The sequence below is a fragment of the Gorilla gorilla genome, chromosome 4, assembly GCF_029281585.2.
Source record: "Gorilla gorilla gorilla isolate KB3781 chromosome 4, NHGRI_mGorGor1-v2.1_pri, whole genome shotgun sequence".
NCBI lineage: Eukaryota > Metazoa > Chordata > Mammalia > Primates > Hominidae > Gorilla > Gorilla gorilla.
In genome coordinates, this window is record NC_073228.2 from 146,530,467 (window position 1) to 146,549,652 (window position 19,186).

The window sequence follows — 19,186 nt, forward strand, 5'->3', positions numbered from 1 at the left end:
GGGTATATGTAACATTGTTTTTCAAAATTGTTTTAGAAGGTACAAGAACAATTTGTGAAGTCTGCTGTACCCTTGGGCTGGCTATTGCTGACTGATATTAGGTTGCCATCTATCCATCCATTCATCCAGCCATTCCGCAAATACCCATTGAGCACCTACTGTGTGCCAGGCCTTGTTTTAGGCACTAGATATAAAAATAATGAGCAAAAAATGGCATGTTCCATGGCAAATTCTTAGTGATGGCCTCCTCTAGGAAGCTCAGGGAGGGAAACAGATTATGGATACACTTTTAATAATTAATTCAATAAATGTAAGAATTCAACAATGATAAGCACTACTAAGTGTTCTGTGCGGAAAATGTGTGAGGGGAGAAGAAAAGGCACACACAATACTTTTGAATCCCATATAACTAGCAATGCAGATATAATAAGCAAATGATATAATAAGCAAATTGCAATGGGAAAGGAAGAAGAAATAAAAAAAAATATATATATATATTTATACCACCAGACTATGGCGGATTCATCACCAGGCCGGGAAGCAATAGCCTGGGCTCCAGAGTCAGCCACTCATCTGTGCACAGACGAGGAGAGGTCTGTGAAGCTTTGGCACAGTCTGGGACCCTAGCTCTTTTGTAACGAGTTGTTTGGCATGAGGTCCAGTCACGAGGACCCTTCGCAACTGGGCTCAAGGAACACAAAAAGGTCAACTTGTTTTTGTGATTGTCTGTTGTTTTTCAATAACTAATGTATAGGAGTAGATTGAAATGGAGATTTCTCCGAAACAGTGCTGGATGAATGCCTCAAGGGGTTCACACAACCTGTTCCGGGACTTGGTGACCATTGTTTGTGTCCACGTTCAATTGAGTTCAAATTTAATATTTTTTTCCTCCACACCAAGGAGGGGTATTTGGCAATTAGAGAATGAATAATGGAGATTAACAATGTATAATGAAGATAATTATACATTATAATCCTCATGTATATATACATGAGTTGATGGGGGAGGCATCAGGGAAGGTAGCCCTGGAGAAACGAAATCCAAACCAAAAATAAGGTATCCAAGAATCTCTATGAAAAAACTGTGAAGACCCAGGAAAAAAAGGCCACTATAACATGAGAGGATCAGGGACAAGTAGGATCAACGTTTGTAGAGTTAGTTGGGGTTTTGTTTGTTTGTTTTGTTTGAGATGGAGTCTCACTCTGTCGCCCAGGCTGGAGTGTGGTGGTGCGATCTTGGCTCACTGCAACCTCCGCCTCCTGGGTTCAAGCAATTCTCCTGCCTCAGCCTTCCCCAGTAGCTGGGATTACAGGCCTGGCACACAGTGGGTGCTCAATAGGTATTTGAGGAATAGATGGATAAATGGATGGATAGATGGCTGGGATTACAGGTGCCACCATGCCCAGATCTTTTTTTTTGTATTTTTAATAGAGACGGGGTTTCTCTATGTTGGCCAGGTTGGTCTCGAACTCCTGACCTCAAATGATCCGCTGGCCTCAGCCTCCCAAAGTGCTGGGATTACAGGCATGAGCCACCGTGCCCAGCCTAGAGTTAGCTGTTTTCATAAAGGGCCTTTGCCCTTATACAACTTCAACCCATATTAAAAATCAGTGGTTCTCAATCAGGAGCAATTTTTCCCCAGGGGATATTTAGCCGTTTCTGCAGACATTGTTAGTTGTTGCATCTGGGGTTGCTCTAGTGGCATCTAGTGAGTAGAGGTCAGGGATGGTGGTAAACTTTCTACAATGCTCAGGACAGCTCCCCATAACAAAGAGTTACCTGGCCCTAACAGTCCATAGTGCTGGGGTTGAAAAATCCTATTATAAATGGGGGCAGGGCAGGCCTGACAAGTGTCTATAGTGGATGTGGATTCACTTGTTTATTCATTCATGCATTCAGCAAATACTTATTGAGTGCCCACTATGTTTTTTTAATTAAATTTTTTTTTAATTTAATTTATTTTTTATTTATTTTTTATTTTTTATTGATCATTCTTGGGTGTTTCTTGCAGAGGGGGATTTGGCAGGGTCACAGGACAATAGTGGAGGGAAGGTCAGCAGATAAACAAGTGAACAAAGTTCTCTGGTTTTCCTAGGCAGAGGACCTTGCGGCCTTCCGCAGTGTTTGTGTCCCTGGGTACTTGAGATTAGGGAGTGGTGATGACTCTTAACGAGCATGCTGCCTTCAAGCATCTGGTTAACAAAGCACATCTTGCACCGCCCTTAATCCATTCAACCCTGAGTGGATACAGCACATGTTTCAGAGAGCACAGGGTTGGGGGTAAGGTCACAGATCAACAGGATCCCAAGGCAGAAGAATTTTTCTTAGTACAGAACAAAATGAAGTCTCCCATGTCTACCTCTTTCTACACAGACACGGCAACCATCCGATTTCCCAATCTTTTCCCCACCTTTCTCCCCTTTCTATTCCACAAAAACGCCATTGTCTTCATGGCCCGTTCTCAATGAGCTGTTGGGTACACCTCCCAGACGGGGTGGTGGCCGGGCAGAGGGGCTCCTCAGTTCCCAGAAGGGGCGGCCGGGCAGAGGCGCCCCTCACCTCCCGGACGGGGTGGCTGGCCGGGCGGGGGGCTGACCCCCCACCTCCCTCCCGGACGGGGCGGCTGGCCAGGCGGGGGGCTGACCCCCCCCACCTCCCTCCCGGACGGGGCGGCTGGCTGGCCGGGCAGAGGGGCTCCTCACTTCCCAGTAGGGGCGGCCGGGCAGAGGCGCCCCTCACTTCCCTGACGGGGCGGCTGGCCGGGCGGGGGGCTGACCCCCCCACCTCCCTCCCGGACGGGGCGGCTGGCTGGGCGGTGGGCTGACCCCCCCACCTCCCTCCCGGACGGGGCGGCTGGCCGGGCGGGGGGCTGACCCCCCCACCTCCCTCCCGGACGGGGCGGCTGGCTGGGCAGGGGGCTGACCCCCCCCACCTCCCTCCCGGACGGGAGTGCCCACTATGTTTTAAACACCATTCTGGGCATAGTTGAAGCCCACCTGTCACCCATTAACCAAAAATAACCATCTCAAATAGCTGGCCTGGTTGTGTTCCTTTGTTACTCAGCTTAACATTTTTACCATTAGAATGGTGACAAAGCTGGTCTTATTGCCTGCAGAAAGAAGATATTGAAATGCATGGATATTATTTGCAAGGATGGTCACTGAAGAATTGTTTGCAATTGTGGAAACAACCTAAGTGTCAACAGAATGGTTGCCTAACTGTGATACAGTGGTACTATGGCATACTAAGCTGCCAATGAAAAAGAAAGGCAAATCTCTTTGCGGTAATATGGAAAACAACCATGGAGATATTATCAACTGGAATTTTTTTTCAGAATTGCAGGTAGAATATGATTGATGGGATGTGTGTTTTTTTAAATTGGTGTGTATGTGTGTGTGTGTTTGCATGTGCATGCAATTGCTGGAGAAATTCTCACCAAATTCTTTTTTTTTTTTTTTTTTTAATAAAAAGCAGAGTCTTGCTCTGTCGCCCAGGCTGGAGTGCCGTGGCGTGATCTTGGCTCACTGCAAGCTCCGCCTCCCGGGTTCATGCCATTCTCCTGCCTCAGCCTCCTGAGTAGCTGGGATTACAGGCACCCACCATCACACCTGGCTAATTTTTTGTATTTTCAGTAGAGACGGGGTTTCACCGTGTTAGCCAGGATGGTCTCGATCTCCTGACCTCGTGATCTGCCCTCCTTGGCCTCCCAAAGTGCTGGGATTACAGGCGTGAGCCACCGCGCCTGGCCCTCACCAAATTCTTAATAATGGCTACCTCTAGAGAATGAGAAACAAAAACAAAAACTGTAATGTGTTCATTGGTAGTAGCTCTTTACCTAATTCCACCCTTTCATACTGATCAGCTTCTTCCTGGTTCATCTCCATTGTTATCAGTAGTCAAGTCAGTCACCAACTTCTGGAGATCCTTCAACTTGTAGGACAATATCCAATATTTACTGTTAAATCCATGTCCCTTTAAAACTTGCCTCTAGCCAATCTTCATAAGCTCTTCTTGGGAGCTGCTTTCTCTGCCTCAGCCACAATTCCTGTGCCCATCTCCCTGGAACTTAAGCCAGTGAACTCACCAGGACTGTATCACACCATATTCTTTCAAAACAGGCTCACCTCTGTGCCTGGAAAACAGCCCATCTTTTTTTCTATGTGTATTAGTAGAAAAAAAGGTGAGCTGACTGTGATCATGAATAATCCCCACCTCTCAGTGGCTTAAAATAACAAAGGCTCCTTTCTCACTCACAGTTGGGCACGTCTGTCCATTTGCAGGTGGGTTGGGAAGCTCCATTCTGTATCACCCTCGCTCAAGGACCTGGACTGAAGGATTTCTGCTTTCAAGAAGAAAAAAAAAAATAGAAGACATGTTTACTAATACACTGGTAATTATTTCTATTCATATTTTATTGGCCAGAGCGAGTCATATGGGTATACAACATAAAATGAGGTGCAGAATTTCAATCCTATCATTTGCTTGGAAGGTGGAGAGTCATATTTGGAGAACATGAGTTCGTTCTATAATTGTTGGATGTAGCAGTCTATACATGTCCACTAAGTCAAGTTTGCTAATCGTGTTTAAATAATCTATATCCTTACTCATGTATCTGTTCACTTCTTGCAGTTTTGTCAATCTTAGTTTTATATTTTTGAAGCTATATTATGTGTACAAGTTTTATAATCATTGTACTTTCTCATGAGTTAAACTTTTTATCATTATAATAATGCTTTTTGCCTTAAAGTCTACTTTGTCTAATATTAATATAGATAACATTAATTTTTGTTAATATTTATATTTTTCCACTCTTTAATTTCAACATTATAATACAAATGTTTTAGGTATGTTTCTTATAAACAGTATGCAGATTGTTATCCAATTCAATCTTTGATTTTTAATTGAGCTATTTAATTTATTTACATTTAATGTAATTACTGATATATTTGAATTTAAATATACCATCTTCTTAAGTGTTTTCAATTGTCTCACATGCTCTCTGTTCTCTTTATCCTCACTTTTTGCCTGCTTTTGGAAAATATTGTTTTTGCCTCCATTGTTTTGGAAGTTACATATGTTTTTAGTAGTCTTTTAGAGTTTATCCTATAGATCACAGTATGGGTCTCTGAGTTAGCAAAGGCTAATAATGTTAATTGGCACTTTCATTTTCTTCCATAATAGTACAAGGACCTTAGAACGTTTCAATTCATTTACTTCCTCTCCTGATTTGTATGCACTTTTAATATTTTTAATTTTTTAAATCTTCAGCACTGTGTTACATTGTTTCATATGGTATAATTCATTTAGACTTCCTCAAATGGACCTTCGTGCTGGACCTCATTTCTTTCTGCATCTATATAACCTATCATCCTTAATCATCTTCCTTCTGCTTAAAGAACATCCTTTAGTATTTGATGCTGGTAAAGAATCCTGAAAATGTCTTAATTTCACTTTTATTATTGAAGGCTATTTTCACTGGACATAGAATTCTAGTGTTGACAGTTATTTTATTTCAGCACTTGAAAGACATTTAAATTCCACTAATTTCTAGTTTCCATTGTTTCTATCAAGAGGTAAGCTAACAGTCTATTACATTTTTTCAGGTAATGACAGCTGCTTGTACTTTTTTTTCCCTTTGTCTTTGGTTTTCATCTGTCTTATTGTGATGTACCTAGGTGTGGCTTTTAAAAATTTCTCCTGCTTGCAGCTCCCAGGGCTTCTGAGATTTGTGGCTTGTTGTCTTTAATCAATTTTGGGAATTTTTCAACTATTTTCTCTTCAAATATTGATGCTGCACCATTCTCTTTCTCTTCTCCTTCTGAAATTTTAATTCTCATTTTATCTCCATATCTCTTACTCTCTGTAGCATTGCTATCCTTTTGTCTCTCCATGTTTCCTCATGATGTTGTCTTCTAACCTACTTGCCAGTTCATCAATTTTCCCTACAGCTGTGTATAATTTTTTGTTAAACCAAGTAAAGAGTATCCACTGAGCTCTTTGCTTTTGTTAGTATATATTTTAAATTCTAAATTGTTCACTGGTTATTTTTTACATCTTTTTCATCCTTTTTTAAAGTTTTCAGCTCTCTGCCAAATTTGTTGATACTGTCTTTTATCTCCGTATGTGTAGTAAACATAATTAATTTAAAGTCTGTATCTGATAAATCCATTAACTGGAGTTCTGTGGGATTGTTTCTATTGTAGTTGTTTCTACTGGATCTCATGTTTTCTTATTTTTTTATGGGCCTGGTTATTCTCTTGTGTGCTAAAATTGTATATGAAAAATTGTTGGTTGAAGTAATGTAAAACTTATTGTGTTATATTCCTCCGGAGAGTAGAGTCATCCCTCAGTATCCACAGCAGGATTGGTTCCAGGACCTACTGCAGATACCAAAATCCATGCAGATTTCATTTCCATAATCAGCCCTGTGGAATCCATGGATATAAAACGTCGACCCTCCATATATAAGTGAGTTTGGCATCCTGCATCTACTGTCTTTTATATTTATGTTTGGTTGCAGATGCAGAATTCACCAAAGCCTAATCCAGAGCAAGGCCCTAACTCTTCAATTCTATGAAGGCTAAGAGAGCTGAGGAAGCTGTAGAAGAAAAACTGCAAGCTAGCAGGGGTTGGTTTATGAAGTTTAAGGAAATAAACCATTCCGTAACATAAAAGTGTAAGATAAAGCAGCAAGTGCTGATGTAGAAGCTGCAGCAAATTATTCAGAAGATCTAGCTGAGATCATGGATGGCGGTGGTTACACTAAACAACAGAGTTCCAGGGTAGACAAACAGCCTTCTATTGGAATAAGATGCCATCTAGGACTTTCATAGCTAGAGAAGAGTGGACTGACTATATTTATTTTTAAAATCCATGTATAGGCCGGGCGCGGTGGCTCACGCCTGTAATCCCAGCAGCACTTTGGGAGGCTGAGGCAGGTGGCTCACCTGAGGTCAGGAGTTTGAGACCAGCCTGGCCAACATGGTGAAACCCTGTCTCTACTAAAACTACAAAAATTAGCAGGCATGGTGGCAGGCACCTGTAATCCCAGCTACTCAGGAGGCTGAGGCAGGAGAATTGCTTGAACCCAGGAGGCGGAGGTTGTAGTAAGCCGAGATCGCGCCATTGCACTCCAGCCTGGATGACAAGAGCGAAATTCTGTCCAAAAAAAAAAAAAAAATCCATGTATAGATGAGCCATACAGTTCAAACCCATGTTGTTCAAAGGTCAACTGTATTTATATTTGCTTTTGCAAGATACCTGGGGATGGGAGGACCTGGGATCACCTTTATCCAATTTGAAGAATTAAGCTAATTGGATCTCAGCTGAGGCCCTACAAAATCTCATCTACTTCCATCCAAGTCATCCTGTCTTTTCTCTTTTTTAAATTTTTTTGGAGATGGGGTCTCACTGTGCTGCCCAGGCTGGACAACATAGGTCCAGTGGCACAAACATAGGTCACTGCAGCCTTGCACTCTTGGGCTGAAGGGATCTTCCCAAGTAGCTGGGGCTACAAGCACATGCCACCATGCTACCACGCTGCGCTAATTTTTTCATTCAGTCTTAAGATGAAGACTTTCAGGGTCCTAGCCTGCTGTGGGGAGTTATATGTCTACCCTCTCCTTTGGTGAGCACTGGATTCCACCTTGTGTTTATGTGGCCACACAAAGCTGCCCAGGTGCTGCTTAGTCTCTTCAGTTCTTTTTTTTTTTTTGAGAGGGAGTCTCACTGCACTCTGTCGCCCGTGCTGGAGTGCAGTGGCATGATCTCGGCTCACTGCAACCTCTGCCTCATGGGTTCAAGCTCCTCCGTCTCCTGGGAGCCTGAGTGATTCTCCTGCCTCAGCCTCCCAAGTAGCTAAGATTATAGGCACCTGCCACCACACCCAGCTAATTTTTCTTTTGTATTTTAGTAGAGATGGGGTTTCACTATGTTGGTCAGGCTGGTCTCAAACCCTAACCTCAAATGATCCGCCTGCCTTGGCCTCCCAATGTGCTGGGATTACAGGTGTGAGCCACCACACCCGGCCGTCTCTCCAGTTCTTTGTTGTCGTTTCCAGAAGCAGCAAATGTCCCAAGGGGAAAAGAGGCCCAGTTATTGGGCTTGCCTCCTTGAATACCCATCTTTCTCCAGATCTTCACTGGTGATTCTTCATTATCTTTTCAAGTCTGATGTTTTCAAGCAGATTTTATTTTAATTTTTTCCCACTTTTCTAATTGTTCTCAGCAGGACAGTAGGTCTGAATTTAGTCTGCTATTACCAGATGGTAGGAAATAGACAGATATGCTTCATTTTATCATAGTTTGCTTTACTACACTGCAGATATTATATTTTTTACAAATTGGAGGTTCGTGGTAACCCTGCATTGAAGAAGTCTTTAGGTGCCATTTTTCCAACAGCATGTGCTCACTTTTTGTTTCTGGGTCATATTTTGGTAATTCTCATAATATCTCAGACTTTTTCATTATTATTATATTTGTTATGGTAATCTATGATCAGTGATCTTTGAGATTACTCTTGTAATCATTTTGGGGTGCCATAAACTGTGCTCATATAAGATGATGAAGTTCATTGATAAATGTTGTGTGTTCTGACTTCTCCACCAATCAGCCATTTCCCATCTTTTACATTGTTTTCAGGCCTCCTTATTCCCTGAGACACAACAATATTGAAATTAGGCTAATCAATAACCCTACAATGTCCTCTAAGTGTTCAAGTGGAAGCAAGGGTGGCACATCCCACACTAAATCGAAAGCTAAAAATGATTAAGCTCGGTGAGGAATGCATGAGGAAAAGCCAAGAGAGGCCAAAATAGAAGACTTTTGTGCCAAACAGGTAGCCAAGTTGTGAATGGAAAGGAAAAGTTCTTGAAGGAAATTAAAAGCACTACTCCAGTGAACACACAAATGATAAGAGAGTAAAACAGCCTTATTGCTGATATGGAGAAAGTTTGAGTGGTCTGGATAGAAGATCAAACCAGCAACAACAGTCCTTTAAGTTAAAGCCTAATCCAGAGCAAGGCCCTAACTCTCTTCAATTCAATGAAGGCTGAGAGAGGTAAGGAAGCTACAGAAGAAAAATTAGAAGCTAGCAGAGGTTGGTTCATGAAATTTAAGGACATAAGCCATTTCCACAACATAAAGTGCAAGGTGAAGCAGCAAGCGCTCATGTAGAAGCTGCAGCAAGTTATCCAGAAAATCTAGCTAAGATTATGGATGGTGGTGGCTACACTAAACAATAGAATTTCAATGTAGACAAAACATCTATCAGAATAAGATGCCATCTAAGACTTTCATAGCTAAAGAGGAGAAAGCAATGCCTGGCCTCAACGCTTCAAGGGACAGGCTGACTGTCTTATTAGGGGCTAATGCAACTGGTGGCTTTAAGCTGAAGCCAATTGCTCATTTTCCATACAGAAAATATTTGGACCCTTACAAATTATGCTAAACCCAGGCCAGGCACAGTGGCTCATGCCTGTAATTCTAGCACTTTGGGAGGTCGAGGCAGGCAGATCACTTGAGCTCAGGAGTTCGAGACCGGCCTGGGCAACAGGGTGAAACCCCATCTCTACAAAAAAATACAAAAACTAGCCAGGTGTGGTGAAGTGTGCCTGCAGTCCCAGCTACTCAGGAGGCTGAGGCAGGAGAATTGCTTGAGCCTGGAGGCTGAGGTTGCAGTAAGTCAAGATCATGCCATTGCACTCTAGCCTGGGTGACAGGAGTGAAACCCTGTCTCAAAACAAAGAATTGTGCTAAATCTATTCTGCGTGTGCTCTATAAATGAAATAACAAAGCCTGCATGACAGCACATCTGTTTATGTCATGTTTACTGAATATTTTAAGCCTACCGTTGAGACTTACTCCTCCAGGGGAAAAAAGGGATTCCTTTCAAAATATTACTTCTTATTGGCAAATGCATCTAGTAACTCAAAAGCTCTGACAGAGATGTACAAGGAGAGTAATATTTTCATGCTTTTAACACAACATCCATTCTGCAGTCCATGGATCAAGAAGTCATTTCAACTTTCAAGTCCTGTTACTTAAGAAATGCATTTTTTAAGGCTATAGTTGTCATAGATAGTGATTTCTCTGATGGATCTGGGCAAAATCAATTGAAAACACTCTGCAAAGAATTTACCATTTTAGATGCCCTTAAGTACATTCACGATTCATGGGAGGAGGTCAGAATATCAACATTAGCAGGAGTTTGGAAGAAGTTGATTCTAACCCTCACGGATGACTTAGAGGAGTTCAAGACTTCACTAGAGGAAGTCACTGCAGAGGTGCTGGAAACAGAAAACTAGAATTAGAAGTGGAGCCTGAAGATGTGCCTGAATTGCTTCAATCTTGTAATGGTTAATACTGAGTGTTCACTTGATTGGATGGAAGGATGCAAAGTATTGTTCCTGGGTGTGTCTGTGTGAGCTTCCCTAGTTTTGAGGTTTTTGGACTTGGACTGGTTTCCTTGCTCCTCAAGTTGCAGACGGCCTATTGTAGCACTTCACCTTGTGATCATGTGAGTCAGTACTCCTTAATAAACTCCCGTTCATTTATACATCTATCCTATAATTTCTGCCTCTCTAGAGAACCCTAATACAAATTTCATGATAAAACCTGAATGAAAGAGGAGCTGCTTCTTATGGATGAGCAAAGAAAGTGATTTCTTGAGATGGACTCTACTCCTAGTAGAAATGCTGTGAACATTGTTGAAATGACAATAAAGGATTTAGAATATTCCGTAAACTTAGTTAATAAAGAAGCAGCAGCATTTGAGAGGACTGACTCCACTTTTGAAAGAAGTTCTACTGTTATTAAATGCTACCAAATATGGTACAGAGAAATATTTTGTGAAAGGAAGAGTCCATTGACATGGCAAGCTTCGTTACTGTTATATTTTAATAACTTGCCACAGCTACCTCAAACTTCAGCAACCACCAGTCTGATCAGTCAGTAACCATCAATATCGAGGCAAGACCTTCCACCAGGAAAAAGATTATAACTCACTGAAGGCTCAGACGATCATTACTATTTTTTTAGCAGCAAAGTATTTTTAATTGAGGTGTGTACATTTTTAGACATAATGCTCTTGCACACTTACTGGACTACAGCATACTGTCAACATAACTTTTATATGCACTGGGAACCAAAAATTTGTGTGATTCGCTTTGTTGCAATACTTGCCTTACTGTGGCAGTCTGGAACCAAACCCACAATATTTCCAAGGTACACCTGCAAATGCAGGCAGTGGGCCAGGTATACATGCATACATATGCCTTATATGAGGGGTGGGCACTGAGGTTAACTAGAAAGCATGAGCCTATTTTTGCCTTGTGGTAATAAGGGCCTCATATTGCCAAATTTTTCCATTTTTTTCAAAAGAAGTAGGAAAGGAAATGCAGGCTTTTAAAATGTGAAATCCCAATTTTCAATTGTTGGTTCAAAAAAAACTTAAATCTCAACTAGCCAAATAAAATGCATCTGGGTTCCACACCCAGCTACCCTATAGGATACTAATTTAAAATATCTGGACTATAGTCTATATTGATGGGAGAAGTGGGGTGAAAGTTGGCATTCCCTTGCCATTAACTTCTAGCCTCCCAGTAGTCCAGGCTGCCTTGAATAAACACCAGACCATCATACAAAACATAGTTTTTATCTTATTTATTTATTTATGAGTTGGGGGTCTTGCTGCGTTACTCAGGATGGAGTGCAGCGGCACAATCATAGTTCACTGAGGCCACGAACTGCTGTGCTCAAGTGATCCTCTCACCTCAGCCTCCTGAGTAGCTGGGACTACAAGTGTATGCCACCACATAAGGCTAATTTTAATTTGTTTTTGAGAGACAGAGTCTTGCTATGTTGCCCAGGCTGGTCTTAAACTCCTGGCCTCAAGCAATCTTTCCACCTCGGCCTCTGAAAGTACTAGGATTATAGAAGTGAGCCACTATGCTTGACCAAAACACAGTTTTTAAATCAATTTATGTCTTTACTGAAATCTCTTAAAGACGCCAAAGGGTGGGGTTTGGGTTCCATTCATAACACCAACATTTCTGAAGAATCCTCTTCTCTTGTCTCTTTCTCAAGTCCTCCTCATGACATCTGTGTTAGTCCATTCTCACACTGCTATGAAGGACTGCCTGAGACTGGGTAATTTACAAAAGAAAGAGGTTTTAATTGACTCACAGTTCCACAGGGGTGGGAAGGCCTCAGGCGGAAGGGGAAGCAACCACATCCTTCTTCACATAGCGGCAGGAAGGAGAAGTGCCAAGCAAAGGGGAAAAGCCTTTCATAAACCCATCAGGTCTCATGAGAACTCGAGAACAGCATGGGGGTATGTGGAGGAAAAGTTAAATCTTAAATTTGAACTCAATTGAATGTGGACAAAAACAATGGTCACCAGGTCCCAGAACAGGTTGCATGAGCCCCTTGAGGCGTTCATCCAGACGGTTTTGGAGAAATCTGTTCCTGTATGTTAATTATTGAAAAACAACAAACAATCATAAAAACAAGTTGACCTTTTTGTGTTCCTTGAGTCCAGTCATGAAGGGCCCTCGTGACTGGGCCTCATGCCAAATAAGTCGTTACAAAAAGAACTAGGGTCCCATACCACGCCAAGCTTCATGAGACCTCTCCTCATCTGTGCATGGATGAATGGTCAACTCTGGAGCCCAGGCTGTTGCTTCCCTGTCTGGTGATGAATCCTCTATAGTCTGGTAAGTGTAGTGGCCGACTCTGGAGCCCAGGCTGTTGCTCTGGTCTGGTGATGAATCCTCCATCGTCTGGTGAGTGTGTGTGTGTATATATATATATATATATAGTCTATGTTGATGGGAGAAGTGGGGTGAAAGTTGGCATTCCCTTGCCATTAACTTGTAACCTCCCAGTAGTCCAGGCTATATATATATATATCTTCTCCCTTTTCCCCTTCCCATTGCAATTTGCTTGTATCATTTGCTTATTATATCTGCATTGCCATTTACATGGGATAAAGGTTGTTTACCCTTAAAGGTATTGCGTGTGTGTCTTTTCTTTTCCCTTTGTGCATCTCCCTCATAGAACAGAGTAACCGCCCCCATGATTCAATTGCCTACCACTGGGTCCCTCCCACAACACGTGGGGATTATAGGAACTACAATTCAACATGAGATTGGGGTGGGGACACAGCCAAACCATATCAACAGCCCAGCAGCTACTTCAGTCCTCCTTAATTTATCTCTTGAATTCTCCCAAACCCAGCTCATCCCTGGCTTGTTTCTCTTATTCTTTCTCTCGCCTTCTGATCCATTCTGCTTTCGTTAGTATGTAACTCCCTGCCATCAACCCATCCTACCCATGGTACTGCACAATTCAGAATCCTTTCCCACATTTTCCCTTATTATGCACAAGAAATACTCCAGGGCCAGGTGCAATGGTTCACGCCTGTAATCCCAGAACTTTGGGAGGCTGAGGCAGGAGGATCACTTGAGCCCAAGAGTTCAAGGCTGTAGTTAGTGATGTTGGTGCCACTGCACTCCAGCCTAGGCAACACAACAAGACACTATCTCAATTAAAAGAAAAAAAAAGAAAAAAGGAAAAGAAATACTCCAGAACTTGGCTAGTGAAGACTAATTCCTCCTTCACAGGAAGGAAGTGGGGGCAGGGGAAAATGATGCTGTAAATACTCTAAAATATGTATTTTTTCCTGTCCCATCAGCTATGCCATCTGGGATGGGGTGACGCCTGGATGAGATGTCATTTTAAAGGACATTTCTGGGACATGCTGGCATCAAGGCAAGTTTTCAGGTGGCTGCCATTTCCTTGTCATTTACCTTCTATGGACAGGACAGAGTCTCCACCCAAACCACCACCATCCCACAAAAGCGGGAAGGAGAAGCCAGAAGGGAGAGAAATCAGACTTTTCCTGATTTGTCTAATAATAGAAAGTTGGCAGAGCACGTCACAGAATAGAAAGTATTTGATAAAAACAGCATCTGTTCAGCTTGGGACTCGAGCCGGAGCTGCATGGAAATTTAATTTATTCCTTCCTCGAGTATTCCCATTAGAGTATCACAATTCTGTCTTTCTCATTAATGAGAGAAGTTTAAAACGTTGCTTCCTGTGACCAAAATGGCTTTCTTTCCCAAGGGCTGATGGCAGAGGAGGCGACGGCGCAGCTGAGCGAGCGGCCAGCAGGCGGCGCGGCCCTGCCGTCCTCACACCCACCCCGGACACGGAGACGCGGGGCGAGCGGGGCGCCCCTGACACAGCCTGCGAGGGGAGACCCGGGAGAAGGTTTTCCAAACAAGAGGCTTTGCTGACTCTAGGGGCCTAAGAATAACCACTGTGTAGTATCATGACTGCCGGCGGCCTCAGTAAAAGTGGTAGACAGAGGCTTCCCTGTCGCTCAAGGAGCTCCCAGGGCTTTCTAGGCTTCCCGTTCTCCTCCCAGGACCCACCAGAGTGCCCCCTGCAGGTCAGGACGGGAACCGACACCTGGCCTTTGTCAAAACGCATTCCAGCGCCCAGTGAATTACTGTCCTCACGCCTGTCACCTCTCCATCTCCGGCTCCTCCCTGCTCTGGCTCCTTAAAGTCCTGCTCTGGGCAAAGTGGCCTTAACAGGAAATCAAAGCTGAGCCAAACTGATAATAGTTTGGCTATTGATCAGGCAGTCCCTTTAAATCACCCGGTGTTTTGTTTAACTGCAGAAAAATACACATAACATAAAATTTTCCATTTTAAATGTACAGTTAGTTTAGTGGTGTTAAGTGCATTCACATTCTTGTGCAACCATCCCCACCATCCATTTCCGGGGCTCTTTTCATCCTCCCAGGCTTAAACTCCACACTCATTAGACAAAAACTCCCCATTCCCCTTCCCCCAGACCTGGAAGCCACCATTCTGCTTTCTGCCTCTGAATTTGACTATTCTATGTACCTCTTATAAATGGGATCATATTGTATTTGTCCTTCTGTGGCTGGCTTGGTTCACTTAGCATAGTGTCCTCAAGGTTTACCCATGTTGTAGTGTGTGTCAGAATTGCCTTCCTTTTAGGGGTGAATAATATTCCACTGTACGTATATACAACATTTTATTTGTCCATTCATCTGTCAATGGCCACCAGGATTGCTTTCACCTTTTTGGCCATCGTGAATAATGTTGCAATGAGCATGGGTGTCCTTTTCGAGATTGTTTTGACCTGTTGGTATTTTAACAGGACTCTTTAGGAAGGTAATCCCAATGGAATAGTTCAAGGTCCGAAGAAAGCTGATGGGAACTATTTTAGGAAGAAACAGATTTAATATCCCTTGCATCAAACCATATCACCTACATAGGGGGCTGCCCTAGGATATATGTTCTGATATCATGCATTTTGTATTTCCTCACTGAAAAGGATAAGAAGTTGTGCCCAGTGGAGGGAAAATGTTTCTGACTCAAACAACTTCCAAGCCACTTGGCTCTCGGAATCTTTGATAGCCGTAGATTGTCAGGCAGTGACAGTGGGAAGCCAGAGAGTGATGCAGACACGAGCAGGCTTTGGTGTCAGACCCGGCGAACATGTCTCCCGACATGAGCTTCAAATATCTTCGTGAGCGGACTCTTTGGGGTCCTTGCTGATTCAGCTTCTATCCGCCATTCTATGCTTTCCTGTGCCTTCAGCTCTTAGTTTTTCCCCCATCAGCATTGCAATATGCTCAAGAAGTTAACAAAACAAATTAACACAGAGAAAGCACAACCCTCCCTTAAGCCCTGCCTCCCTTCAGTTCCCATCCTTCCTCTCTCTCACCTGCTGTGGCCTGTAGCCTGTCTTCTTGAAGGAATCATCTTCACTTGCCACTTCCATATCCCCACTCCCATTCACTCTTGAACCCGGTGCTCTCCTGGCACTGGATTCTGAGGGTTTCTGATGTGACATCTTGGTTCAAGCTTCTGATGGGAACTCAGCCCCCTGTTCAAGTCAAAAGCCCTGCATCCTGAGAAGTCCTGGCACCTTGCTTCAGAGACAGTTCCTAGAATACTAGAAGATGTATATATACTTCCTCATCAAAAGAAGGCCTAACAAGAACTTTTGTAAATCATCTTTCCTGGCAATGGAGTATAGAGGTTAGGGGACCAACTGTATCATCATCCACAGCTTGATATGACCCCCAGCTCTGCCAGTTGCTAGCTGGGTGACTTTGGGCAAGTTACTTAAGTTCTCTGCACCTTCTTACCCTGCCTCTAACATGACAATCGCCCCAGCACCCACCTCATAGGCCTATTAGGATAAATAAATAATGCATGTCAAGAGCTGAGCACAGGGCATGGCTCACAGGAAGCATTTCATAAGGGTTAACTCGTGACTACTTTTTATTGGCATAGTACTTAAAGGTTGACCTTAGTAATTAAGTCTATCTTGATTTTCATGCCTGTAAAATTTGAATGAACAAATGTGGTAAGACTAAAGGGTTTACTGCAAATTTTCTAGAGAATAATTGGTTCCCGAAGTGATCAGAAACATTTACTAAGGATAACATGAGGAACGACAGGGAGAAACATCACATAGGGCTAATGAAAAGGCAGAATCTCTGAATGGAGATGAACACTCCTAGATATTGTGAGATAAACCAAAAAGCGGGAGAATGTGATTGAACTTGTGCATCAGTGATTAACATTGGATAGGATTAGCATGCATAAACACAGACTTTTTGGAAAACAGCCCCTTGAAAAGCTATCAGAACTAAAATATGATAATAGTCAACACAGTCTGGCCACCAGATGAGGTATTCTGCTGTTTGATAAATTTTATAAAACTGCAAACCTTATTTTAAACTATGCGGAACTATTCCAAGGACTGATTGCAGAGTACATGAATAGGTATGTGAGTCTGATAAAATAGCTGAAATAAGGACAGGATTGGAAGGACATTGAAGTAAAATTGGCACGTGTTGTTCCATATCTAAAGGCTGGAAGCCATTTGGGCAGAGGCAGAATCTGGGCTCAGAGTCTAGCCCTGCAGGACCCAGTGTGGCAGCTGCGTGTCTCTGGAGCACTGGAGAGGAGGCTACTGCAAATTAAGATCTGCTGTAAAGGTAAGATACACACTAATTACAAAAACAAGAATGTAAAATATATCAGAGATTTTAAAAATATTGATTACATACTAAAAAGCATCAGCACAGTAACTCACACGTACTAAGCACTCAGGATATGTAGTCTATTTTTTCTGTTGTTGTTTAAACCCAAAGAGCTGAGAGTTTATTATATGTCAGTGTCCTAGGTAAGACAATACTTGAAGATACCCTCACAGTCTGCCAAATGGAAGAGGAAAATATTCCCACTTTTTAGAGAGGTGGTTCTCAAATGGGAGAATTTTGCCTCCCAGGGCCATCTGGTGATGTCTGAGACACATTTAACTATCAAAACCTGGGGGAAGTGGCTGCTACTGGCATCAAGTAGGTAGAGGCTAGGGATGCTGCTAAAATCCTACAATGTACAGGACAAACTACCCCCACAACAAAGAATTGCCACGTCAAAATATCAATCGGGCCCAGGTTGAGACATCCTGAATTAGTGGCTCTTGATCACTCACAGATGTGACTGATTAATAATCAAGCTCAGCAAGTGTGTGGTAGAAGGAGAATTACAAATGTTATCCAAAGAGGCATCTCCTGGCCAGCAGCATTGGCGTCACCCAGAATTTACTAGAAGAGTAAATTCTCAGGCCTACCCCAATCCTGCTGAGTCAGATCTCTGGGGGTGAAGCCCCTATATCTACATTTTAACAAGCCTTCCAGGTGATTCTAATACAAGCCAAACTTCTGAGAAGCGCCGCTCCACTGCCCCTGTGTCCTAGTTACCAACTCCTGCTCATTCCGGGCTGAGCAGTAGGTGGCAGTGAATCGCAGAACGGTATTTGGACGGCTGCTAAATGCTGAGAAGGGGCTGGCTTGCACCAGATTGGTTGGTTGGTGATGGAGCTGGTGACAATTGCTCCAGTGTTCTTACACTAGCCCACAGTTCATGATGCCAGCTTTCTCATTTCAGGAAAGTTCAGGGAACAAATCCAAACATGGTTCAAAGTCATTCTAAGGTCTCTTCTTAGTCACGTGGTGTTTCCAAGGCTTTGAAATTGTTTACTTCTAACTCATGTTTTCAAAGTTGTATCCTTCAACAGAGAATTCTGTGAGTATCTGGGTTTGGACTATTCTCCTAAGACACCTTCCCACCCTATAAAATCCCAAAGTCATGAGTACAAATCATTTCTGCCATCCTTGGACACCTTTTGGGCAAAGTATTTGACCCATCTCATGCTGAATGGACCCTTGGCCCCTCCTCTGCAATGGACCAGATCCGGTGAATGGTGAACATCCTGTTTCCCTGGATCTTTTGTCAGGCAGATAAAATTCAATGTTTGGCAAACTTTGTTAAGGCTGAGAGTGAGGTCACTGCAGTTCAGGTTATTTTCTATTTGGGCCACAAGAGGACACCCTCCACTCAGCCATGAGCATCTATAGACTCCATAAAGCTCCGAAGTGGGTTGAGTGACGTGCTGGATTATGAAGAGGGGACAGTCACCTGCTAGAGAGGGAGGGGATGTCACTTTCCTTCTGTAGAGTGGTGGGATGAAGTGGCTTTGGATCAGACCTCAGCCCTGAACTCTAGAGCTGGGTTGCTCGAAGTGTGGCTCCCCGACCAACCATATCCCCATCAACTGGGAAGTTGTTAGAAAAGCACATTCTGGGGTCCTAGCCCAGACCTGCTGAATCCGAAGCTCTGGGGGTGGAGCCCAGCAATCTCTGGTTTAACAAGACCCCTCCCCTCCCAGGTGATTTCCATGTGAGCTCTCGAGAACTGCTATTCTCTCCTCCAGAGCATCTTCCTGGTTATTCTCTGGGACGCAAAACCATGGTGGTATCTGATCTCATCACACTTCTGCCAGGAGGTGAAATCGAAGAGCCTACATTCTTGATGCTCAATGTCTTCTTCAGGTCATTTGCCTGAGGACACCTGGGGATACTGAGGTCAGTCATTCTGCATGAACGTGTGCAGTCCCTGGGCTCAGCCCTGGGCCGAAGGCTCTGAGGGATGTAAGGGTCACTAAATAATAATAATTTGTCAGCCCTCACAGAGCTTTCAGTCCTCCATGAAATGCAGGGTTGCCGCCTAGAAACAGACCAAAGGGGGCACACGACATGGTTCTGACAGCATGGGTAAATAGAAGGAAGC

The 19,186-nt window shown here is 43.3% G+C and overlaps 2 long non-coding RNA genes across 4 annotated transcripts in view; both read left to right on the plus strand.

Moving 5' to 3' along the window:
* Positions 1-521: 521 nt before the first annotated feature.
* LOC129533918 (uncharacterized) lies at positions 522-4,634 on the plus strand. The gene is made up of 3 exons (XR_008680328.2): positions 522-704; positions 3,116-3,342; positions 4,281-4,634. It is a non-coding gene; the product is annotated as an uncharacterized lncRNA (long non-coding RNA).
* Positions 4,635-16,874: 12,240 nt separating this feature from the next.
* The window catches only part of LOC134758600 (uncharacterized), a 50,289-nt gene continuing 47,977 nt past the window's right edge, over positions 16,875-19,186 (plus strand). For 2 of the 3 annotated variants that reach the window (XR_010133956.1, XR_010133957.1), the window contains exons 1-2: positions 16,875-17,049; positions 18,786-18,981. This is a non-coding gene — a long non-coding RNA (uncharacterized lncRNA). The remainder of the gene's footprint in view (positions 17,050-18,785; positions 18,982-19,186) is intronic. The other variant, XR_010133955.1, reaches the window with a different exon arrangement.